The sequence below is a fragment of the Xenopus laevis genome, chromosome 9_10L (genome assembly GCF_017654675.1).
Source record: "Xenopus laevis strain J_2021 chromosome 9_10L, Xenopus_laevis_v10.1, whole genome shotgun sequence".
Lineage (NCBI taxonomy): Eukaryota > Metazoa > Chordata > Amphibia > Anura > Pipidae > Xenopus > Xenopus laevis.
Genome location: NC_054387.1, coordinates 43075790 through 43103697, shown reverse-complemented (window position 1 = coordinate 43103697; position 27908 = coordinate 43075790).

Sequence of the window (27908 nt, the reverse complement as noted above, 5' to 3'; positions counted from 1 at the left end):
ACTAACTATTCAGTTAGCCAGTGGCACATCTAAAGTCCCAGAACAAAATCCTTTAATGGTTGTCTAGCTGGGATGGCTTTAGTTGTGGTCAGCCTGGGGCAAAACAGACTTTGGGGGAACTTTTATTCATAAAAAGTAGGACTGTTCCAACAGGGGTGTTGCTAATTGCACTGCAGCAACAGCCAAAGGGTTAGGCAATATTTAATAAAGTGTTCCCCATGTTGGCATTTCGCATCACTTTGGCCAAAGGTATGGACGGGAATAAATAACATGGCATAAAGACTGTTTCTGTTATCCAGAAAACTCCAAAATATGCCATTGCTATTTTCCATAACTATTTAAACATGCAAGTCTTCATTCTTCATTCTAGTGTTCGACCCATAGCAGAAAACAGATGACCTTAGACCCACTCTCTTCGAACTCTTCACCACACTTTGCACCACTTCGCCAGATAAAAATTCGTTACCACTACGCTAATTAACTAAAATGCGAAGTTGCGTCCTGGGCGCTGAACGCTGGCGACTTTTCGCTATTGTTACTGTGGCAGTGCGAGTGTTTAAACTCGAAATAACGCTATCAATCACTTTTGCCTAATAAAACTCTTACGCTTAGGTCAATTTGAATAGGGTGGGTACATTAAAGTCATATGGACATTAGAGATGTTGATGCAAATGCTTGAAGTGGCCACTGTCCAAGGACCCTGAATAAAGACAAAAGCAATCCTCTAATGCCCTACACGAGCCCAGCCTAAAACGAATGTTCCATGCCCCTCAAATGTATGGGGAAAAATGTTAACACAAAAAAGTTTATTAGTTAAGACTTTTGCAGGCAATTCCACTTAAAAAAAAGGATAAGTCGCCAGCGTTTTTACAACTTTAATGCATTTCCAGCACACAGGCTATTATGTCACTGACATAAGATTGAGAAAGATCTAGCTTCATTTTATCAGTTTGCCTGGTCTGATGTGGCGAAGTTCAGTAAAATTCGCATTTTATTGATTTTGCAGAGTTACGCTTTTTTAATAGATCGAAAAGTCGCCTGCTGATAGCGTGCGAACTACCGCTTGCTATGGTCTCCTTCGCTAGTGAATTGTCTCCTAAGCCTGTTAGTAAATTGGTGATGTTCCTGCAGATGGGATTTCTGGCAAAATGTTGCTAGCATTAGCCACTTTGCTCTTTAGTAAATCTGCCCCTATGTCTTTATTCTCTTAGTGTAAGGGAATTAAAGAGTTAATACTAGAGATACATGATGTGTTGATATGATGTGTTGAATATGTAAGCAGCTAGCTGACCCCGAAATAAAGGGAGTGTGAGCGGGACCAGACTAGCTGCAGATAAGCTTATAGCATCTTACAGCATCTATGAAAAGTCTGATATTTCCTGTATAAGTCAGACAAACTGCAGCTTGCTTCTGTATTGCTTGCTTCTGTATCGTTTGTCTCCTCGCAGCAAGAATAAAAGCTTATCTTTTCATATTTCTCTGAACCCTGTATGTAAATTGACAAGATTTTTCTAACACCTAGTCTGATTTCTTTACATACTATAATGTATTTAGTATTTTTGTGCTCATACAGAAATAGAGACTGACCAAATGGTTGGAAGCAGGAGGGCCTACTGACACCTGGGCCCACTGGGAGTTGCTGGTATACTGCTGGGCTAGTCTGACACTGCTTTACTCTTTTTTTTCTTTGTAATAATCAGGATCCCACTATGCCAATGTCACTTCTGGAACACTTACAAAATGGCACTATGTGCAGAAGTTGCAGCTGTACAAACCATTCAGTAGCAGATTCTGCTGCACTTTGCATTGTAATTGGCTGGGCAAAACAATAAGTGAGGATCATAGCTTATGGGCAAAAGAGTCTATGGAGCACACCCTTTTATGAGGTATATTGTACACACACCACCCTTCCTCTGTTCATTGAGAAACCGATCTGCACATAAGTGGGCCAGCACAAACAAAGGATGGAAACATAGGTGGGAAATGGTGAAGGTTTAGGAAGACTTAGCCTCCCCATAATATCTATAGTAGGGATCCCCAGTCTTTATAACCCGTGAGCAACATTGAGAAGTAAAATGAGTTGGGGAGCAACACTAGCATGAAAAATGTTCATGGGGTGCCAAATAAGGGCTGTGATTGGCCATTTAGTAGCCTCTATGTGGATTGTCAACCTACATTGAGGCTCCTTTTGACAGTACACCTGGTTTTTTACGCAGCCAAAACTTGCCTCCAAGTCTGCAATTCAAAAATAAGCTTCTGTTTTGAGGCCACTGGGAGCAACATCAAAGGAGTTGGAGAGCAACATGTTGCTCACGAGCTACTGGTTGGGGATCACTGATCTATAGTAATAATTCAAATCAACTGGACTTGCCATATTTTTCTTCGCTAGTCATCCAACTGGCTTTTTCAGTTCAGAATGTCCTGTAGCATCATAGAGGAAGCCGACACTGGAGAGGAAAGGACCCAAGCGGCGGCCTGAGCAGCGGCAGGGGACACCGCTGCCCACGAGATCCCCAGGGAGAGCCACTGGACCACAGGGTAAACTTTATTCTTTAAAGCCATGTTGTAGTTCATAGATGGTACTGATAACAATTGGTCTGAGAGGCACCCCTTCCTTATGTATCTTATGGAGTCCATATAAACATGGAGGGGTTTCACCAACGTAGAGGCGATGATGTGTAGCCCAATCAATTACTTTGTGTTTTTGTAGCTGTGTTAAGAGATCTATGAGCATTTCTTGTAACTGTGACCCCATGCTGCTTTTACTAAACAGATTATGCTAATCGGAGTAAGATTCCACGGTATATAACCAGAAATATTTTTGAACAGGACATTCTGAATTGAGAAAGCCAGTTGGATGACTAGCAAAACATCTACAAGGAAAAAGAAAAATACAGCAAGTCCAGTTGATTTGACTTATTACTATAAATATTCCATGACCTGGATGAATGAGAACCTACACAGACCTCCCCATAATGATGCCAACTGTCACATATACATTTATTGTTAGGTTCTCCTATGGAAAGCCATCAGTTAGTAGCCTCCCCAAACAAAAATGACACCCTCCTCCCCTGGGTGGATGTGTTTTGAAAGTAGGGTTTCAGGTCATTAGAGAGGTGAAAGAATGAATGAGCCTGTTTTTAATTCCAGAGGAAGTAAGGTTAAAGCCTAAAACATTAAAGGGTGTTAAATTGCTTAAGTGCTGATTTCATTACTGATTCTGTTTACGTTCTTGGCACGGTAGTCTAACTAATAGCTGGGTGTTGATGAAAGCTGATGAGTCGACTGTTGGAGAGTACATAAATAAAAGTTGCAGGCAGATATTTTGATTTAATGTTAAGTCATTGACATTTATTTCATGTTGAAAACACTGCAAACTATGGAGGGGCTAGCACAAAATATTACTATTATGAATTTTTATACATGTAAGAAAAAGCAATGCTAATGACTCCACATAGAACTTTGTAGTGTACAAAAAAAACATCATTCTATTCTTTTGAGGTCTATGGACAATGGCTAAGCGAAATGGTAGCCCATATACAAAGAATAAATGACCTTAGAATAAAATAAAAGTGCAGATTAAACAAGGATAAGTGTTCTTCTTTGAACTAGTTATTAGATATAAAGGGGATTATTTATCAAGGGTTGAATTTTAGAGTTTTATATACCTTGAATGAACTCACAACTCAAATTGTTTCTAATTTAAGAAAAAACTTGAATCGCTCGAGTTTTCGATGAAAGCCCTACGAACATCATGAAGGGTTTCAACACCGACAGGTTTTAGATGGTGTATTTTTGGATTTGAGCTATTTCCAAGGTTGGGGGGGTATAATAAATCTAGAAAAATTCAAGATTTATTATACCCCCAAAAAATTTTTTGACATTGACTCGAAAAATTGGATTTTTTTTTAACCTGAAAATGTGAATTTTAACCAAAACAAACTCGAAAACTCAAATGTTCGTGGAAAACAAAACTTGATCCTTAATATATAACCCCCTACAAATATACTGTATATATAGAGAGAGAGGTAGACAGAGAGATAGACACAGAGAGAGCAAATATCCAGAGAAGCAGGATTAAACTTGCAATGGTTATGGCAGAAATCTATAGTAATAAATCAAGTCTTTAATAGAGACGTTTTGCTAATCATCCAACTGGCTTTCTCAATTCAGAATGACTTGTACAAAAATATTTCTGGAGTTAAATACCCTGGCATCTTTCTCCCATCAACATAATCTTTTTAGAGCTCATGGAGGCAAGGTATTGATTTTATTAGCATGATTTGAGCTATTATGTATAAATAAAATTTAGTCTCTGATGCTTATTTGCATTTTCAAATTTGAGCCAAATCCCTAAACTACATTGGGCCAGATTCAGTTCACTGAGAAAAAGTTATCTCATGGTTTATCACGTGTAAAGTCATGGACGAGATTCAATTCGAGGAGACAAAAACTGTACTCCAAATTCAGTTCCTGTTTTTTTCCCATAGACTTCAATAGAGTTTTCATGTGATAAACTGTGAGATACGTTTTTTTTTAATTGAATTGCATTTCAAATTGAATCACGTTCATGGCTTTTCACGTGATAAACCTTTTTCTCATTGAATTGAATCTGGCCCATTATCTGGACAAAAAATGTTGCTTTTAGTTGCCTAGGGCTTTAAAGTCACATGACTATGAGGGCTACGATCGGGTTCTGCTAAGCAATGAGAATCCAGCAGTTTCTAAAGTAAATCCTGGACTCTGCATCCCTTATATTTAAGACAAAATCATACAAAATCCTCTCTCTCTATGGGGCTGAGTTATTAAGCAGTAATTTAATTAGGCTTTTTGACTGAAAACTGAAAAAGTTGTAAAAAAATTAATTTTCAGGATTTATTATGTGACAAAATTGCGACAATTCCGAATAGAAAAATCATGTAGAAAACATGTAGAAGTCAATGGCAGATGTCCCTTCTACAACTGGAAGATCTTTCTATGATTCGTGATTTTAGAGGTTTTTGGGTGTTTTTGACTTTTGTGCAATAATATGAAAAAGTCGCAGTTATTGTGCAACAACCCCAAAAAAAAAAAAAATGAATTTTTTTAGTGCTTTTAGTGCTTTTTCAGCTTGGATTTTTTATTAAATTTCATGACAATTGTGGTTTTAGAGAAAATGAGTTTAGTCACGGTTTCAAAAACCAGTTACTACTGTAGGTCTCAGACAGAGTGTTCCTGGAAGGAACCATCACTAAAGCCAATTACGCCTTCACTTGCCATTTAACATTTTCACCTAGTTTTCCAATCAAAATAGTTTTTTATTCTTTCCTGCCTATAAAAGCAGATGTGCATTGAGTGACATAACGGAGAGCATGCCCTGCTGAGTGGAATAATTATGTTCTGTTACTTGGCAGTACGTCTGCAGGGAGGATTGTGCCAGTTCTCAGTCCCAGCACAAAGCCTGATTGATCTTGTAAAGTCATTTTGCCATAAAGTCGAAATGTATTTTTATTGTTTTGTAAAAAGCAATAATTTCTTTAATAGCATGGTTCCATAAACATTGTGTCACAGTACCACAAGCTTTTTCAGAAATTCAACGCATAAAGTTGAACCAGAGGCAAAGTAAAGATGTCCCCCAAAAAATACAGTCGGAAGGATGCAATAGCTGGAGGGAGGCAGGTTGGACATATCTGATATATTGAAAAATGCCTTGTTTTACAGCTGTATTATTGATGTAGGTTTACCAGGGACATCTTCACTTGAGTACATTTCAGCCAATTTGAACATGGGGTATGTAATTAGGTCCCCAAATATCTATTCACTTTCTGTGCACTTCCTGTATTTAGTTACCCCTAGGATTGCTGATTGTAAGTTGAGCCAAATGCCTGGCATTAATGGTGTAACAATCTCGTTATTAGGAACCTTGTGTAGTGAACGGTACCTTTGGTTGCCCAGGTGATCACCGATGCCCTTTTGGGGCCCGGGCTTTCTGCTGTGGAAGCCAACAAGGAAGTGAGTAACGTAAACGAGGCACTGGCAGGGATAGAGAAAAAGCATAGGGGCAAATTCACTAAGATTCAAAGTTGCGCCAGGCGCAACTTTGCCGCACTTCGCCAGGCGTAGTTTCGGCAGCGCTCCGCAAATTCACTAAAATCCGAAGTTGCGCTCAGGGGTAGCGTAAGGTTGCGAAGTTGCGCTAGCGTTGATTCGCTATGTAAAGCGAAGTTACGCTAGCGAAGGCTAATTTGCATACGGCGCCAAATTCAAATTTCAATGGAGGAATACGTATCAGCACTACAAATGCCTAGAAAACCTTCAAATCAGCAAATAAAAATTTTATTTTGCCCTACACATGTGCCCACTGTCTAGGTAAGTTGCCATGAGTCAGGAAATGTAGGGGGGAAGGAGGGGAGCCCCAAAAATTTTTTCGATGTTTTTCAGCCTATCACCCATAATGTAGAAAACACGCCAGCGTTTTTTGGGACTTAGAAAAAATTTTGACTTTTTTTTAAACAATCCCTATCTACTCTATTGCGCTTCGCCAGGTCTGAGGTGGCGAAGGAAGTCTAGCATAAAAGGTAGCGTTCAGTACACTGCGCAAGTTAGTGAATTTGCGTAGTTACGTCGCTAGCGAAAATTCGCCAGGCGTAAGGGTGCAAAGGAACACTAGCGAAACTACGCCAGCGTTCGTTAGTGAATTTGCGCAGTAACGAAAATGCCAAATGCTAGCGAATTAACGCTAGCGTTCGGCGCTTCGGCGCTTAGTGAATTTGCCCCATAGTCTGAGCCAGGCGAAGGGTTCAAAGCAGGCGGCAATAATCGTAGTCAAAAGATCAGGCTGAAGTCAAAACCAGGATATCAATAAACAGGAATAAGCTTGAGCAGGAACAGAAAACCTGAAGCCTAGCTTGGGCACTTTAAAAATGGAGATCTGGCTTTTTATTAGAGATTCGGCGCCAAAGTTTGAATTCCACGCCCAAAGATGACATCATGACCCTCAGTGTCAAAACGTGGACGTCCTGACGCTCTGCGTCAAAAGCCAGCAAAGTGACGCTGGTGTCCATTAACTTTTGATGACATCAGCGTCGAACGCCTGTGCCCCTTAAGACGAGCAGAGATGCGCCGGGAGGTAAGAACAGAGGAAGATGCCCCGGCGCATCTTACAAATGGTTAAATCTGTCTTAAACTGCTAATGTCTGAAAACCAATAAAAATTAAAAGCACCCTGGATGTGTTTACATCAATTTATTTTGTCGGTTTAGACACCCTTTAATACTAGTATAGTCACATTTCATGGATGGGTTCACATTTTTGTATGTATAAAAGTAAATAGATCAAAAACAGGGAGCAAATGAAAATGTTGAAAATCTACCCCTGAGTTGCTTATTGCATAGAAAATAAAGGGACATATTTTCACATTTCTCAGTCCTATGGGCTCACTTAAAGTAGAAATAAACCCTACTTTAGGCAATAGTCCCCACTGGCCCCCCTCCCTGCCTCCCCCTGCACAGTGCTACAGCAGATTATGTGTCCCCGCTGGGAATACTGACCCGCACCTGCAGAAGAGCACAGTGCAGCTCACGGGCGCCATCTTGCAGCACTTCAGTAATCTTCGGGTCTTCTTTCTTACCTTTGCCAATTTCCGTCTCTTTTGGTGCATGCACAGTTGTAACAAACCGGAAGATTGCTCCAACTGTGAATGAACAGATACGCCACTCACTTCACGATGAATACAGAAGCACCAAAAGATTACGCCGTGAGCTCCACTGTGTTCTTTGGCAGGTGCAGGTCAGTATTCCTAGAGGGAACACATAGGGGCAAATTTACTAAAGGGCAAAGTGGCTAACGCTAGCGAAAATTTGCCAGCATGACGTCATTACGTTACTTCGCCGATTTACTAACGGGCGCTGGCGTTAATTCGCTGGCGATGTGGACCTACTCTAGCTCTACTTCACACCCTTACGCCAGATGAAGTTGCGCTATGGCGAAGGGAAGTATCTACGCTAATTCACTAACTTGCGCATTTTACTGAACGTTGACTCCTGTGTCAAGACTTGCCTTCGCCACCTCAGACCAGGCGAAGTGCAATAGAGTAGATAGGACTTGCATCAAAAAAAGTTTTAATTAAAGTCCCAAAAAATGCTGGCGTCTTTTACTTTTTTAAGGGTGATAGGCTGAAAAAGATCATACATTTTTTACATATCCTAACATATGGGACCTAAACTATACAGTGGGCACATGTATTTGGCAAAATAAAAACTATTTTATTTTATGAAGCTTTCCCAGGATTGTGTAGTGTAATGTATTTGCTGCTACATATACGTCCATTGAACTTTAACTTGGCGCCAAATTAGTCATCGTTAGCATAACTTCGCTTTGCTTGACAAATTAACGCTAGTGCAACTTCGTTACCTTTCGCCTCCCTGAGCGCAACTTGGGATTTTAGTGAAATAGCGGCGCCCTAGTGAAACTTCACCTGGTGAAGTGCGGCGAAGCCAACGCTTGCGCAACTTTGAAGGTAAGTAAATTTGCCCCATAATCTACTGTGCAGGGGGGAGGCAGGAAGGGGGGCCAGCGGAGGAGGGACAGTGGGGACTAAGGGGGATTTCGTTCTCCTTTAAATTTCTGTAGTGTATTATCATGCAACATTGCATCCAAGGTGCAACTTCAGGTTGTACTTTCAGGGCATCCTTTGATAATACAATCACTTACTTTTTACCCCAGGCCTACGCCACTCTTCAAATACATTACACTACACAATCCTGGGAAAGCTTCATAAAATAAAATAGTTTTTATTTTGCCATATACATGTGCCTACTGTATAGTTTAGGTCCCATATGTTAGGATATGTAAAAAATGTATGATCTTTTTCAGCCTATCACCCTTAAAAAAGTAAAAGACGCCAGCATTTTTTGGGACTTTAATTAAAACTTTTTTTGATGCAAGCCCTATCTACTCTATTGCACTTCGCCTGGTCTGAGGTGGCGAAGGCAAGTCTTGACACAGGAGTCAACGTTCAGTAAAATGCACTGATCCAGTGTACTTCCGTGTGCTGCGTCATCATCGTCATTGCCAAATCCTGGACATCTACGGCCACCCCACCTCATGGTACTCCATACTACTAAGTTAGCACAGCCCTCCTCTCAGAGGGACTCAATTATTAGCCCACCCCAATAAAACAAAAAATGCACAACAATACATTGACATGTCCCTCATTATGCCCAATTACTTAACCCTGCCACTCCACCAGCAAGTCTGCCCCTTCATGTTACTTGCCACAGAGCCCCTGACTGGTGTACCACTTTTACACCACTGACAGCCCTTCAGATAGCCATAAGGGGGCAAATTCACTAAACGGCGAAAATTCGCCAGCGATGGCTTCGCTCACATCACAACACTTCGCCAGGCGAAAATTCGAAGGACAGCGCTAATTCACTAAAATGCTAAGTTGTGTCCAGGTCGCCGAATGATGGTGAAGTTGTGCTAGCGTTAATTCGGCAAGCAAAGCGAAGTTGCTCTAGCGTTGGCTAATTTGCATACGGCAGAAGGTTACAGTTCAATGGACATATATGTTGTACATTACACTACACAAGCCCAGGGAACCTTAATAAAAGAAAATAGAGTTGTTATATTGCCCTACACAAATATATAGTTTATGTGCCATATGTTAGGAAATGTAGGGGGGAAGCCGGGTACCCTAAAAAACATTTACAATCTTTTGCAGCCTATCACCCTGAAAAATGAAAAGTCGCCAGTGTTTTTTGTTAAATTTTTTTTTGAGGAACTCCTATCTACTCTATTGCACTTCGCCTGGTCTGAGGTGGTGAAGGCAAGTCTGGTGCAAGAGGTAACGTTCATTAAAATCTGCATCTTAGTGAATTTGCGTACTTACGTCCATTCGCCAGAGCGAAAATTCGCCTGGCGTTAGTGTGCAAAGTAGCGCTACAGCTATTTCCTTCGCTAGCGAATTTACGCCAGCCCTGTTATTAAATCGGTGAATTTTCACCAGCGTTAGTCACTTCGCCCTTTAGTAAATTTGCACCAAGAAGTCCCTAGGAAAGTAGTAAAGTGCTGGTCTTGGGTAAAAGTAATCAATTGTATTCACTGAGGGACACCTAAGAAATTGGCAACCCCAGTGAATTGCCTAAAATCTTCACTAAAGGCAAGTTGACCTAACACAAAGTCTTTTGGCAGTACTAAACAACAAAGCATAACCTCAGTATTAGTGCACAGTAAAAAATGAACTAAACTTCCACAGAATTCAGCTTGATTTTACATAACCCGTCTCTTAGAGAAATTCTATGGTGCCACGTTAAGCAACAAAACCTTTTTTAAATCCTGTGAAATGAGCAAACCGAGTTTTTAATTCCCCAAATGGAACGAGCAACGATTCATAATAGAATTTTCACTGCTGTCAATAAAATAAATAATTGTAATAACTGCTGCTTATTAGTCTGGGGATTAACATTCCAATAAAAATGTTCAAATAAGGACGTCAGAGATTTTATGCCGCAACATTAATTTTTATAGCACAAGAGTATAACAAAACATGAATTAGGACCCAAGCAATAAAAAAAAAATGTCCCGACGTGATATAATTCATGGCCTGTTGGCTATAATGATCTAATCTTTCCAGTCTGCCTTTTACTTGCATTGCTAATGATTAGGAATTCTGTTTGGAAATAGGCTGTTCTGCCTCACCCAGTCCCCTAAAGATAATAGCAAATAAGTAGCTTTTTCTGGTCAAGTATAGTTAAGCTGGCCATAGACTCAAAGATCCGCTCGTTTGGCGACATCGCCAAACGAGCGGACCTTTCCCCGATATGCCACTAACGGCATGGCTATATCGGCTGTATGGCCAAACAATCGAATTACGATGCGCGAAGGGGCTCCGACGGGTCGGTCGGGTAAAAATCAAACCTTCCTGATCGATATTGTGGCCAGATATCGGTCGGAAGCCCCCATACACAGGCAGATAAACTGTCAAATTGGTCCAAACGACCGATATCGGCAGCTTTATCTGCCCGTGTATGGCCACCCTTAGAATAAAGCTGGCCATAGACTCAAAGATCTGATTGTACAAATCGAGGATTCGTACTATTTTCGGACTGTGTGTGGAGAATCCCGGCATTTTTCGTCCGGTGGAGATCGGTCGTTTGGTCGATTAAAAGATTTCTGTCGGCTGCCGATAATATCTCTGCATGTATTGCCGATCGTATGATTTTCAGTGGGAGACTGTCACTAGCTTTTGTCGGACATAAATTTTGTACGATTGCTGTCACGGCCAGTACATGGCTGATCTGTTCTTTTATTAATTTATTTGATCGGAATGGTTAGTGGCCGGTCGGTAGATGGGGAAGTCCGATTGTACGATGATTCGTACGATCGGATCTTTGCGGATCTAAAGCTGACCATTGATGCAAAGATCCAATCGTTTGAATCATCGAACGATCGGACTTCCTCATCTCCCGACCTGCCATTAACCATTCAGATCAGATAAAGTAGTAAAAGAACGATGTTCTGCCCCTGACAGCAATCCTACGAAAGTTATGTCTGATTTATGGACAGCCAATAAAAAGGGCATCGTGGTTTTACCTTGTAAAGGTAGTAAATCCTTTACACAAGTCCATGTTACACAGTAGAACCCTGATATTTAAGTCTCCGGATCTTACATTTTCCTGGAATAGATGCCGTTTTGTCATGGTTCTATTCAGGCAAGCTGCATTTTTCAAGGTTTGGTTATACACTATGCTCACATACATACGATATTATGATAGATAAATTCTATAAACAAGGACAACTCATTGTGACCCTTCAAGGCCGACATGATCTGCAGTTCCTCAACAAGGTAATACACACAGTCGGATGTTGCTTTCTCTCCCCGCAGGCCTATTAAACATATATATAAATAACATCCAAAGTTAACATTAGCAAATCCCCCTGTGGATTTTTAATATTCTAACAGGAAAGCAGGGGCTTGTTCTCGTGCCCTGGGTTAAAAGCAAAGTATTTATGAGCCGTTAGAACAGTCAAAAACTTTTGTTCAGCTATTATTCGCCCCCTGGTGTGAGGCTATGGTAATAGTAAGGGGAAGTAAAATACAACATTTCTATGCTGACATGAAGCTTCAGTAGAGTTTTGTTTTCTAAATAATTTCATTTCCCACAGTAGAAAGTGAAAGCTCCAGAACAAATTGGACAAATATAAGCATATATTCAACAGGATATTAAGAAATCTCAGGTGTTGGACTTGCCAGGAATAGACATGAAAATCAGAAGAGGAAAAGGCAGATAGGGGTTAAACAGACTTTCACTGTCAATTATACTAGACCAGAGCCTCAAATCTAGCTACACTACAGGATCCCAGGGCTCACATGGAAGGAGAATGGTTTACTTGTTAAGACTTGCCACAGCCTGGATTGTAACAAGTTAAATGTATTAGTCCTATACCTCTCACACAGACTGCTACTGAGTAATACAATAAGAGGGTCCTTTATTCGGACCTGGGGAACATGTGCAAGAGGTCATGCACAGAATTTTTCCCCGGGATCGCACATGAGGTGTATCAGTGAAGGGTGCAGGCCAGTCCTTTGCTTAACAGAGGCCCACGAAGCAGGCAAAATTACTTTCACGGGGGTAGCTACCACATATGGCAGGTAGCATTGTATTCATCATGGTAGCTGTGTATGGCAGGCAGCATTGTATTCATCATGGTAGCTGTGTATGGCAGGCAGCATTATATTCATCATGGTAGCTGTGTATGGCAGGTAGCTTTGTATGGCAGGTAGCATTGTATTCATCATGGTAGCTGTGTATGGCAGGCAGCATTGTATTCATCATGGTAGCTGTGTATGGCAGGCAGCATTGTATTCATCATGGTAGCTGTGTATGGCAGGCAGCATTATATTCATCATGGTAGCTGTGTATGGCAGGTAGCTGTGTATGGCAGGTAGCATTGTATTCATCATGGTAGCTGTGTATGGCAGGCAGCATTGTATTCATCATGGTAGCTGTGTATGGCAGGCAGCATTGTATTCATCATGGTAGCTGTGTATGGCAGGCAGCATTGTATTCAACATGGTAGCTGTGTATGGCAGGCAGCATTGTATTCTTTGGGGGTGACCACAGGTCTCTGTGATCTGAAACCTTACAAAAACCTTTAACAATTTTTTCAAATCAGGAAGGAATTGTGCTAAGTGCAAAAAGTGCCTGTTTTTGTACTTTGCACAATGTAACACAAGTGCACCAGGCCCCCCACCAAAGAAATCTTCAGAGGAGCCCGGCTGCCCCCACTTGCAACCACCCTTCCCCGTCATATGCTTGTGGGGATGCGAACAGAAAAACGTATAGGAAAAAGAGCGCCAGAGAGGTTTACCTCTATAGATGAAACCAACCCGGTGGTCCGGGACCCCCTGTTCCCCAACCCGCCCCCCCTGCGACCATGGGGTCTGCTTTTTCTATAGTAACACTGCTGATTCCTGTCTTACCATGGAAACCTTTACAGACTATATCTGGAATTTATATTTCACTGCTGTGGCAAGTGGCACCTGTGGAGCACATATTTAAACTCCAAAGTTCCTAAATTTCACCCAAATATCTCATGTGCCCATTTAATAATTTTGTTCCATCTATAAAAGCATAATTGTCAGAAGCAAAGGGAAATACAACCTTCACTATATTTACTATTGCAGGTTTTTGTGTTTGCAGCGTATGAAAGGCTCCTTGAAAGTCAGATGCGATTTTACAGGCTCAGCTATATGTTTCATCCACATATGCCAATCTGTTCCTAATAATTCACTTTGCTCCTTTACCCAAAGCGCCTATGGCTGCCTTCTAATACAATCAGAGCTGCAGCTCACTCAGCAGGACCACAGAGTATTATGAGGGCATTAAGCCCTGTTTGTGGGTCCTCCTCCCTCTTTCAGCCTCCAACCATTTGAGATCACCACATGATGCTTATATATTTATAACTGGGTAAGAACATGTTGTATACAGCTCTTAATTCATTTAAAAAGGTTATTTTCAGAAAATAAAATGAAAATGATATGCAATGTATTTAGATGACATAATAATACAGGAGTTGCAGGTTTGTGGACTAGAGCAATATTTATTAATAGCAAACCTAATAAAATAGGAGTTATTCCCACCTTAATAAAATGGTAAAGTAAAAAAACGACTCTTTAGAATTTTAAGATATGTTAAAAGTTACCTATTGAACATGTTGATGGTATTTTGCTGATATGTCGGCTCGGTAAGTAATTGTTACTTGGATTTCCTAAAACTGTTTTGACAACCTGACTGTTACTTCTTAACTTGTTAGAGTTTCTAATGTCAGGCCCAGACTGGCTACTGTAAGATGCCATAGACACTAACTATTTATTGTGCTGGAGGAGGCTGTTTGGGGGCTGTTTCAAATGTCAGCCTTTTTTAAATTCCATTCCAGAGATGTTTAATACTAATGGAGTACTATGGCAGCCCTTTCAATGAGGAATATGGGGGTCAAATGGGTAAGGTAAAAGAATTGGGCAAATAATTTTATGGCAAAATTATAAATAGCATGCAAAGACAATATTATGATAGATGTAAATAAAAAGGTTTAATTTCCAGTGTCATTATCTCTTGAAGTACAGCCAGGCCCAAATTTGTGGGCAGGTCACAAAGGCCTGGGCCTAGGTGGAAGAGCTGTGAGTGGAAAAAAAAAAAAATTATTTTTCAATTAACAACAGAATTTTACAGAACTCCTTTTAATGGCTCCTGTAATACACTGGAAATTTGCAGCATTAGAAGCATTGATACAATGAAAAAAAAATGTTTTCTGTATTGAAAGGCAGCCAGGTCCCTGCTCTGATAGATCGGCCCATGGGCCAAAGTGCTAGAGAGTGCACAAGAAGCCATACAAGTTATGGGCTAGTTACTATGGTTCCAATCATTGTGCAAAAAGCAGGACAGATCGAAACATCAGAAAGGGAAAAGGAACTTCGGGTCCTAGAGCCGGATCAAGTATTCTTGCTAGTCAATACCTAATGCTACAGAGAGTGGTGTTAGATAACCTGTTAAATGGTTAGTGGGTGAAATGCAAATTCAGTTTTTAACATGACAGGTTCCCATTGATGATTCTAGTTCCAGAAGAACAATACATACATGAATTTGCCATCATTTTACCTAGTACTTTTATGCACATGACTGATATTCATATTAGTTATATAATACAGTACTGAAAGGATATACGCACAGCAGTCCGTTATACTAAGAGATACAATATTTACTGTGTTAATAACAAGGGTTAAACATTGCAGTGTTAATGTTACACTCTGTCAGTCACATACACAACCTAAAGCAATAAGTGATTGGTGCAGGACTGTATAAGGGACAGGCTAATTGGAATTGACCATTTACATGCAGAACCATGGCAAAATAATGGCAAAATATACATCTGGTTAGTATTTTAAACCTCTTTATTTCACAAATAATAACATTCATAAAGTAAAAAAGCAGTTTTTGGTACATCAGGACAAAATTTTGATGAAAAATCCGGAAATGCACCCATTGAAATGCATTATAAATTGATGGGACCACAAATAAAAATGTAAAATGTGAGGAAACTTAAAATCGAGATTTCACTGCAGTGGCGTAAGTAGACCCCTAAGGGCCCTGGTACTGAAATTTAAAACTGGGCCCCCCTAGAGTCCCAGAGACTATTATCCCACTGTTGCTATAGGCACCATCTCTCCCTACTATACCTGCTATCTCACAGTTACACTCCCTTCCCAGAGACTATTATCCCACTGTTACTATAGGCACCATCTCTCCCTACTATACCTGCTATCCCACAGTCACACTCCCTTCCCAGAGACTATTATCCCCACTGCTACTATAGGCACCATCTCTCCCTACTATACCTGCTATCCCACAGTCACAGTCCCTTCCCAGAGACTATTATCCCACTGTTACTATAGGCACCATCTCTCCCTACTATACCTGCTATCCCACAGTCACAGTCCCTTCCCAGAGACTATTATCCCCACTGTTACTATAGGCACCATCTTTCCCTACTATACCTGCTATCCCACAGTCACAGTCCCTTCCTACTGTTACTATAGGCACAATCTTACATAGTTACATAGTTACATAGTTAGTTATATAGTTAAATTGGGTTGAAAAAAGACAAAGTCCATCAAGTTCAACCCCTCCAAATGAAAACCCAGCATCCATACATACACCCATCCCTACTTTTAATTAAATTCTATATACCCATACCTATACTAACTATAGAGCTTAGTATCAGAATAGCCTTTGATATTATGTCTGTCCAAAAAATCAACCAAGCCATTCTTAAAGGCATTAACTGAATCAGCCATCACAACATCACCCGGCAGTGCATTCCACAACCTCACTGTCCTGACTGTGAAGAACCCCCTACGTTGCTTCAAATGAAAGTTCTTTTCTTCTAGTCTAAAGGGGTGGCCTCTGGTACGGTGATCCACTTAATGGGTAAAAAGGTCCCCTGCCATTTGTCTATAATGTCCTCTAATGTACTTGTAAATTGTAATCATGTCCCCTTGCAAGCACCTTTTTTCCAGAGAAAACAACCCCAACCTTGACAGTCTACCCTCATAATTTAAGTCTTCCGTCCCTCTAACCAATTTAGTTGCACTTAGTCTCTGCACTCTCTCCAGCTCATTTATATCCTTCTTAAGGACTGGAGTCCAAAACTGAACTGCATACTCCAGATGAGGCCTTATCAGGGACCTATAAAGAGGCATAATTATGTTTTCATCCCTTGAGTTAATGCACTTTTTTATGCAAGACAGAACTTTATTTGCTTTAGTAGCCACAGAATGACACTGCCCAGAATTAGACAACTTGTTATCTACAAAGACCCCTAGATCCTTCTCATTTAAGGAAACTCCCAACACACTGCCATTTAGCGTATAACTTGCATTTATATTAATTTTGCCAAAGTGCATAACCTTGCATTTATCAACATTGAACCTCATTTTCCAGTTTGCTGCCCAGTTTTCCAGTTTAGACAAATCACTCTGCAAAGTGGCAGCATCCTGCATGGAACCTATAGTTCTGCACAATTTAGTATCATCTGCAAAAATAGAAACAGTAGTTTCAATGCCCACCTCCAGGTCATTAATAAACAAGTTGAAAAGCAAGGGACCTAGTACAGAGCCCTGCGGTACTCCACTAACAACACTGGTGCAATTAGAAAATGTTCCATTTACCACCATTCTTTGTAGTCTATCTTTTAGACAGTTCTCTATCCAGGTACAAATACTATGTTCCAGGCCAACATTCCTTAATTTAACCAGTAACCTTTTGTGTGGCACTGTATCAAATGCTTTAGCAAAGTCTAAGTAAATCACATCCACTGCCATCCCAGAATCGAGGTCTCTACTTACATTCTCATAAAAAGAAATTAAGTTAGTCTGGCAAGATCTATTACGCATAAAACCATGCTGGCACAAACTCATAGTATTATGATTTGCTATGAAGTCCAGTATCTTATCCTTTATTAACCCTTCGAAAAGCTTTCCTACCACTGACGTCAGACTAACTGGCCTATAGTTTTGAGGCTGAGAACGGGATCCTTTTTTGAATAGAGGCACCACATTAGCAATTCGCCAGTCTCTCGGCACTATGCCAGATCTCAATGAATCCTGAAAAATTAAGTAAAGAGGTTTGGCAATCACAGAGCTAAGCTCGCTAATTACCCTGGGATGAATACCATCTGGCCCTGGACCTAATCTTAACATGTTCTAGTCTCTTTTGAATTTCTTCATGTGTGAACCATGCATGATTAGTTGTATTACTAGAATTGGGACTGTTAAGAAGGAAACCTTCACTTACTGGTTCCTCATTTGTGTAGACAGATGAAAAATATGAGTTCAGAATCTGCGCTTTTATTTTGTTTTCATCAACCAGCTGACCCCCCTCTGATAGTAAGGGTCCCACCCCTTCCTGCTTCATTTTTTTACTATTAACATATTTAAAAAATAATTTTGGACTTTTTTTACTGCTAGCTGCAATATCCTTTTCTATGGCAATTTTAGCTTGCCTTATAGCTTCCTTGCATGATTTATTGGCCTCCTTGTACCTTATAAATGTTTCAGCTGTACCAGCTAACTTGAAAGCCTTAAAAGCACGTCTTTTCTTACCCACCTCAACACCAACGCTTCTATTGAACCAAAAAGGTTTTGCTTTGCAACGACGTTCCTTGCTTACAAGTGGAATATACTGACAAGTATATTTATTAAGCAGCATTTTAAAGACTTCCCATTTTTGTTCTGTGTTTAACCCTGTGAAAAGCATTTCCCACTTAATATGTTGCAGAGATGCCCTTATACTGTCAAAGTTTGCACGTCTGAAATTTAGTGTTTTAGTTACTCCCTTATAGAATTGCTTCTGCAACAGAATCTCAAAGGAGACCATGTTATGATCACTATTCCCTAAATGCTCACCCACACAAATGTTAGAGATGAGTTCAGTATTGTTAGTTATTACAAGGTCAAAAAGAGAGTTATTCCTAGTAGGTTCTTGAACGAGCTGGAACAAAAAGTTGTCATTCAACATATTTACAAACCTACTAGCTTTTTCTGTCTTAGCAACCCCATTACCCCAGTCAATGTCTGGATAATTGAAGTCACCCATAGCAACAACTTGACCCAGCTGTGAAGCCGCTTGTATCTGCAAGAGTAGCTGGGCTTCATACTCGACACTTATACGAGGTGGTTTATAGCATACACCAATGATAATTCTTTTTGTTACCTTTTGCCCAGTCAAAATCTCTACCCAGAGTGATTCTACACCCTCACCAGTGCCAGCAATGGTTATTTCTTTAGCGCATGGCATTCTCCCTACTATACCTGCTATCGCACAGTCACACTCCCTTCCCAGAGACTATTATCCCCACTGTTACTATAGGCACCATCTCTCCCTACTATACCTGCTATCCCACAGCCACAGTCCCTTCCCAGAGACTATTACCCCACTGTTACTATAGGCACCATCTCTCCCTACTATACCTGCTATCCCACAGCCACAGTCCCTTCCCAGAGACTATTACCCCACTGTTACTATAGACACCATCTCTCCCTACTATATCTGCTATCCCACAGTCACAGTCCCTTCCCAGAGACTATTATCCCACTGTTACTATAGGCACCATCTCTCCCTACTATACTTGCTATCCCACAGTCACAGTCCCTTCCCAGAGACTATTATCCCACTGTTACTATAGGCACCATCTTTCCCTACTATACCTGCTATCCCACAGTCACAGTCCCTTCCCAGAGACTATTATCCCACTGTTACTATAGACACCATCTCTCCCTACTATACCTACTATCCTATAGTCCCATTTTTTGCAAATTTTTGATCCCAAATATCACCTTTGCAGGTGAGACCTGGGAAGTGAAGGGTTATCAAGATGGATGTACGCGTCAACGCGATGCAGACACAGACTGCAGCAGACGGGGCTTCGTTACCCTCACCGGCCACTTCCACTTCAATGGCTGGGGGGTGGTGGTGGTCCGAAGTGGATCTGACAGGGGAGGGAGCCCGTGCAAAGTGGATCTGACGGGGGAGAGAGCCTGTCCAGCCAGCACAAAAAAAAGGCAAAAAAAAACTTAAAAAAGTCAGTGGCTCTGGTGGGCCCCGAGGGGGAGCAGGCCATGGTGCAACTGCACCCTCTGCTCCCCAGGTAGTTACACCAATAAATTCATACGAATATTCCTATAACTTTAAGTTCCTTTAGTGCTGTGGTTTACGGGACTTGTGTTTATCCATGTCTTGGCACACTATCCAGCAATGCTGAGTGACTTTACGGCATAGCTGGGGGTTTAGCAGGCATATCCTGAATGACTGGCACATCTTGTTTGTGTTTTAGAACAAGTTTCTGGTCACAGCAGATACGCACTGTGTTATATAGTTTGTAACAAAATAGGGAATTGTCTATTTCCTTCCCTGCGGCCCCAGCAAGTATGGGGCAAATTCACTAACCTACTAACTAACTAAGCGAAGTTGTGCTAGCGCTGGCTAATTTGCATACGGCGGGAAGTTAAGTTGAATGGACGTATATGTTGCAGCAAATACATTACACTACACAAGCCCAGGGAAACCTTAATAAGATAAAAAAAAGTTGTTATATTGCCCTACACATGAGCCCAGTGTATAGTTTATGTGCCATATGTTTGGAAATGTAGGGGGGAAGCCGGTTACCCCAAAAAAAAATATTTTTCAGCCTATCACCCTGAAAAAGGAAAAGACACTAGCGTTTTTTGAGACTTAGAAAAATTTTCAACTATTTTTTGAGGAACTCCTATCTACTCTATTGCACTTCGCCTGGTCTGAGGTGGCGAAGGCAAGTCTGGTGCAAGAGGTAACGTTCAGTAAAATCTGCATCTTAGTGAATTAGCGAAGTTAAGTCCATTCGCCAGAGTGCAAATTCGGCTGGCGTTAGGGAGCGAAGTACCACTATAGTCTATCTCCTTCGCTAGTGAAGTTATGCCAACAACTGTTAGTAAATCGGCGAAGTTCTGAAATGACGTCACGCTGGCAAATTTTCGCCCGCGTTAGTCACTTCACCCTTTAGTAAATTTGTCCCTATGTGTCTTCTCTGTAGCAAAGTATCATTGTTTCTATACATCTGTCTCATTCACATACACAAATGAATTAAGCTGGACCTAACCCCCTACCAATAATAAAGTAGTAATACAGTAGTAGTGAGAGCAGCTATGGATGAAACTGTAACAGGTGAAACAATGAGCAACCTGCAGATTGTAGTGCTGTCCCAATAAGACTGAATCGCTATTCCATTGTCATAACTTCATACAAATAATAACTTTAGAAAAAGTTTACATAGTTGCTTGGAGTTGAACAGAATTGATTACAGCCTCAATAACAATGCAAAACTTGTCATCGAGTGTTGCATATAACGTAGTGCAGAGCGCCATCTAATGGTACCCTGTAATTACAATAGAAAACATTACTGTTTGCTGTGTTGGCTTGGAACAAGTTTTTTAGCAGTGAAAATTTTCTTGAGCCAGTAATAGATTATATTAGGCAATCTAACCTCAGAGGCTGTTGTTCATGTAACAGTTGTCTACCTTTATGTCTGGCAACAATATTTTAAGAATGAATGTGAATACTGCAGTATGAGGGGACTGATTCCGTATGGGGCACATATTGCAATTCCCACCTGGCAGCAGCATTACAGGTAGCAGCACTCCAAAAACGTTTTAAAAAGCATTTATTTTTGCAGTTTCTTGGCACAAGAAAGTTCCAAGCCAATATAGGTATTTGTCAAACCATTCTCACTTGGCAGAACAATTTCTCATTGAACCTTAGATATAGAGAATCACTATACAATGCTCAGCCTGAGTGATTTTTTTCCCTGCCCAATCATATCCCTCAATCCCTGCCCAGACCAGATATGAATCAGGGGCACCTGCACACAAGTGTATCATCTCATCTGAATCCAGTTTTTGCCTATTCTCTGGAATTTCATCCCTGCTCCTTCAGTCTATTCTCAAGTGTTTCTTGGAAACATAACACTCTAACAGCTTCAGCCAAGACTATGGGGTAAATTTATCAAAGAGTGAAGTTCCGCCACTAGAGTGAAATTCCGCAGCTCTCAATTAATTTCTATGGGATTTTGAAAGGCGTATTTATCAATGGGTGAAGTGAAAGTTCACCCTTTGATAAATACGCCTATAAAAATCCCATAGAAATGAATGGAGAGTGCGGAATTTCACTCTAGTGGCGGAACTTCACTATTAACTTCACTCTTTGATAAATATACCCCTATAGCTGAAATGCCATCCTATGCCTATTCAAGGTTTTTATAATCCTCAGCTGTCCCTTCTCTTCTGCTTTCTTCGGAACAGCTATCAACAGGTTTCTACCTGTTAAAAGTTGATCCAGAGACTGGTCCCATAGCCATCTTGGAGTCTATCTCAAACTGGAGAAGATTCAGATGTGGGTTGAACTTGATGGACGTGAGTCTTTTTTTCAACCTTTATTGTCAGCTATTTCTGATTATACATTTTGCAGTATATACTATCCTTATAAGTGTCAGTCCTGAATGCTGTTGAGAGGTTTACACCTTTTCTGGAGCCTAAGTGGTTATTAGCTATTAGCTAAGTGGTTATTAGGGCTCTCCAAACAGCCTGCACTAATAACAGTTACTCTGCTTTCTTCATCCTCCCACTCCAAACCTCCTCCAAATCCCTTTTTTATGAGTGGATAATCCAGTACTAAAGAGTGGACTTAGGCAGAATGTGGCCTATGACACTACAACCATGGAATACGTGCTCCTTGTAACATCAGTCTGTTACCAGTTAAACAAAAGGATGGGAGAGTCACTAGTGCAGGGATATACTGACAGAACAAAGATGAATGGGGTGATTTTTATGTATATTGCAAAATTTCAGTTTAATTTCTATTTATGGATTTCTCTATAGTGATAGCTAGTTCTCTGATGCTAAATATGTTTCTTTTTAGAAAATCCATATATTAAAATGGCTTTGTAGTTGTATTTTGTCTAGCTAAGTTTTCTTATCTCACTCTGATAGCCCCATTAATTCTGTTTAAATGCATTTCGAATAGTATCTCTGAACCCTTTGTTGTAAAGATAGCAATAGTCTTTTCAATAGAGCAGAAAAGAACTGTTGCTTTGTCAAAGATATCATTTATTTACTACACGCAGGGCGCTGCTGCTGGTCTCTACACTCCAAAACAGGGCGCATTGAGCTGAACCCCTCCCCATGAATACAGCGCTTTGATCCAGGGTGTCTGTAGGCAAAGGATCCCCCTACCCCCTTCGATTGTGTTTACCACCAACCAGGTCCGGACTGAGAATTAAAATAGGCCCTGGCATTTCAGGTACACAGAGGCCCAATCAGCCCACAGAGAGGTCCAAACAGCCCCCACCAGCCCACTAAATACTGACTTTCTATGGAACCTTATAGCAGCCCCTCTGGCATTTGCCAGAACCCACAGATTGCCAGTCCGGGCCTGCCACCAACCTAATAAAAACACAGAGACTTGTTATGGTGGCAAAATCTGTGAAGGTCACATTTTTGATTTTAACAATCTTATATTTAAAAGGACTAGGTAACACCCTGACCACCAGCTGCGGCTCCTATACTCGTACAAAAACATGGGACTGCTGCCCATACCGTAACCAATCGTTTTAAGGGAGCAGGGATCATGGGGCAGAGCGCCCTCTGTTGACCAACGAGTAGCCCATCCTCCTGCTCCCCATCATGTGCAATAATGGCGCTAACACAGCCTCTCGCATGACTCAGACAAGACCGTGCAGTCAAACTCTGCTCCACACTCGTGACTTCCCAAGGGTAGGCCTGCACTTCACTGAAAACCGTCCATCTTCCTGGAGCCGCACTGATGCCAAAACCTAGGAGCCGCAGCTGTGTCATGGGAATACCTATTTGACCAACACAGATAATGGTACCCCAGAGGCAGGCAAAAAACTCAGGTGCTTTCAGCCAATTAGCAGCCTGATTAAAAATTCCTTCCTGACCTCTTCAAGGTGATCGGTTGCGAGAACCCTGGAGCACCGTCTTTCGTAAACTTCTTCCTTTTGACCTGGGATGGGAGGGTGGGAGAAAGAAAAAACAAAGTTATCTGCCTTGCTGCTGCTTTGCCTCTCCTTAAAAACCCCTTCCTGGTTTACCAGCCCCCTGGCTCAGACCTACAGCCCGCCCCCTTTTTTCCCGCCGATAGTCACTGGCCATTGTTCTACATCTACCCCCTGCAGGGGGGGGGGCTGAGAGGGACCGAAACTGAACGTCCACATCTATGGGGGAGGAGGGACCCTGCCTAACCTCACATCGACCCTATGCAGGCCTCGTTCCCCCTAAATCGCTATTTCGGCAATTTAGCTGTCAGGTCCCTCAAATGTGTACTGTAAGATAAGAAATGGTCAGTTTTGTATTGCCTCAATGGGAGTATAAGAATGCAAGGAGGATTCAACAACTGTCAGTTTGCAGCATACAGATTACATTCTAGAACTCAGTCCTTCCACTAGCTGTTTTTACAGAGTCTCTTAGGGAACATAGTTTTGAGAACACATATGTACACTATGTGGTGCCTCAACTATTTCAGCTATTTTGGAAAAGTAATTATACAGAGGATTATATATAGAGTCATATGAGGAGTTATATGGAGTGTTATATGGAGCAATATGAGAGGTTATATGGAGCAATATGAGGGGTTATATGGAGCAAAAGGAGTTATAGGGAGGGTTATATCGAGCAATAGGTGGAGTTATAGGGAGGGTTATATGGAGCAATAGGAGGAAAAATAGGGAGGATTATATGGAGCAGTAGGAGGAGTTATAGGGAGGGTTATATGGAGCAATAGGAGGAGTTGTAGGGAGGGTTATATGGAGCAAAATGAGTTATAGGGAGGGTTATATGGAGCAATAGGAGTTATATGGAGGTTTATATGGAGCAATAGGAGGAGGTATAAGGAGGGTTATATGAAGCAATAGGAGGAGTTATAAGCAGGGCCAGATTTCTATTTCAGTCGCCCATAGGCCGGCAGCAGTCTGTCTGCTTCCCCGCCCCCCTGGCCACCCCAGGGGGCAGATTCAATAAAGGGCGAAGTGACTAACGCTGGCGAAAATTCGCCAGCGTGGCGTCATTTCAGCACTTCGCCAATTTACTAACGGTAGCTGGCATAAAAGGAGACAGATTCTGGCGCAACTTCGCACTCTAACGCCAGGCAAATTTACGGTCTGGCGAAAGAGCATTACTATGCAAATTCACTAAGTTTTTGATTTTACTGACCCTTACCTCTATCACCAGACTTGCCTTCGCCACCAGATGAAGTACACTAGAGTAGATAGGAGTTCCTCAAAAAAAAGTTTGAAAAATTTTCTAAGTCCCAAAAAACGCTGGCGTTTTTTCTTATTTAAAGGGTGATAGACTGAAAAAGATCGTAATTTTTTTTTTTCGGGTATCCTCCTTCCCCCCCCCTACATTTGCTAACATATGGCACCTAAACTATACTGTGGGCACATGTGTAGGGCATTATAACAACTTTAATATAATTTTATTAAGGTTCCCTGGCCTTGTGTAGTGTACTGTATTTGCTGCAGCATATACGGCCATTGTACTTTAACTGCACGCCGTATGCTAATTAGCCAACGCGAGCAAAACTTCGTAACTTGTCCAGGCGAATTTACGCCTGGCAAAGAGTTGCGATGTGCGCGAAGCCATCGCTGGCGAATTTTCGCCTGTTAGTGAATTTGCCCCCAGGTGCGTATGCGTGCATGTGTACACACTTTCCCTGTCTCTTTCGGCACAGAGGACTGGGAGCACAGGTAAGTAAATGGGAAGTTTGCAGTGCGCAATGCATTAGGAAAATGATGCGGCTGGTCGACGTGCCGCCCTTGGCCCGGGCCTTGCCACAAATTGGGGCCTGGTTATAGGGAGGGTTTAATGGAGCAGTAGAAGGAGTTATAGGAAGTGTTATATTGTGCAATCTGAAACATTATATGTAGTAATAGAAGGAGTTATGGCACATTTTGAATGAATGAAACAGGGTTCTCTAGTTTCCTCCTACAGTTTACAAAATACAATCTGATCATCTCACATCTCAGATTCTGATCGTGAGACCACGATCTTCTCAGAAGATCGTACGAATTTACCATCAACTAAAAGGACCAATTTGCCAGGAAAACAAAGGGGAGCTGCCTGCTTGGCCCTGCAAACATAGATAGATTGCACTGGGACCGACAAAGATTTTTTGACCTGGCCGATCAATTTCTTGACAGATGTCGGCCGAAAAATCGTAAGATGTACGATCGTTCAAATCCCACTAACCGCACGATAATTTCGAAGGATTAGTCGGGCTTCCCTAAAATTGGTCGTTCGGCAAGAAGAATCGTCGCATCTATGGGGAGCTATACTCTGGTTGCATGCAAATGGCATAGGAAAGCACAGGTGTTTAAAGAAATTTACTAATGTTTTAGGTTGCATGATTCCATGAATCCAAAAAGACAACATTCAGATCTGCCCATAAGTATGGAAGGGCTCAGCTGTACTTGTACAGGGATGGGACATGGTTGGACATCCAGATTTAACCCTACTGTAGAAACCTTAGGTAAGAGATGAGAACTTGGGAACCATGGTGCTGGTAATCTTCACTGTGTGCCATCTTGTAAGAAGAAGGCAAAATCCATATCTTACTGTAAAAACCTGCAACACCCTCACAAAAGTGCAGTTTCCCCCTTGTTGCCTTTTTTTTTTAATTGAATATAGTGAGTCTCAGTGGACCTCTCACTCCAGAGAACGTACTGTAAGTTAATAACCACCTTGTTATGCCATGGCTTCAGGCTCTTTGGAAGCATGGCAAATGCAGCTAAAAAACTTAGCAAAGGCTGAGCGTGAGATTTTGATTTTCTGGGTATGTGAAAACATTTCTATATCAGAGTTATACATCAAGGCTCTTTCATATAGTCACTTTTTTGATTTTGCTCCATTTTATTGAAGTCCTTATCTCCTGTCTCTGATCACTATTGCTTTTCCCTACCCTTTTGTTGTAAATATTGGGATCTGTTTGGTATTAACTCTCCCCAGGGTTTGTGCAGGTAACTTAATAACCACATGCGAAAAGCTATTTCTTTCAAGAGGTGATATATCTGGCAACAATAATCCTGCCTTGTGAGAAAGTGGGAATTAACCTCATTATGTTGGAGAAAGCAATCCTATAGTCTGCAGGAGCCAAATAATTGTCTAGCAGAGAATCCAAGGACATCCATTGCTTATATAAATATCAGGAGTTCTGGAGGTGGAAATGCCATAAAAGTGTTTAAGTGGATTAAAGAGCAATAAAGACACACAACCTGACTTTCTTTGGTTGTCCCACTTGACACTGAAAGCCAACCTTAAGGTAGGCTTTCAAATTGAGGGGCTTATTTATGAAACAGGCAGTTTGCCAGAATATAACCCCATGACTACTAAAAAGATTTACTGAAATTTTCTGTATTAGACTCGATTACATCCACTGTTAGGGCTGCCATTTGGATGGTATTTTATCCAACCACAAAAAGGATTCCTGATTCCCCAGCCTCTCCAGTCAAATAGCGTGGTGTCTGGAAAAGAGGTCGGCACCTCTCCAATATACATAGAGACTGACGAAGGGGCCCGCCCCCAAAACGTTACATCACAAGACTTGAATAAACACGCAGGAGTCCGCCCCGCTAAACTTGCTGTTGAGTGTCTGGTGAATTTTTCGTCTCTATTTTATCCAACCAACCAGTAAAGATACTTTATTCCATTCTGGTTAATATTTGAAAGATAAGATAGAGAGACCAGAGTGTAAAATATTATATGTGTGTGTGCACGCACACACGAGCAGAGGGGTTGAACTTGATGGACTATTGGTATGTACCCACTTTTTAGCACCAGTCTAATGTTAATCAAAATGGTACTTTAAATTATTTAATTAATAGTAATTCAAAGGTCTCCAATACCAGCGCTGTAAATTTTATCTAAGAAGCTGCCCAGGCCCCTTTCTTCGACAAAGCAAGAACATAAAGAGTCTGTTGCAAAGAAATAATGAGTAATATCTGCCAATTCCCTGAGACTTTAAGAAATAGGACCAATGAATGCTGCCTGAAACTAATATAAAGGGATCACTTAAACTTTTGGACTTGTTTCCAGTTGAGCCTACAAAGACTAGTTTATCAGATTTATGGCACTGATATAGCTATGCCAAACCTTTGAACTGCTATGAAAGCATTTTTAAAGAAACAACTGAAACGTGTCATACTTTTTATAAACTAGGTAAGGATATGGTAGGGAAATAACTGCAGCAAACTTTATCTAAAAATTTGCTTGAGATTGCTCATCATGTCCCAACATGTCAGTCATGGAGGATATGGGCAGAAAATCTT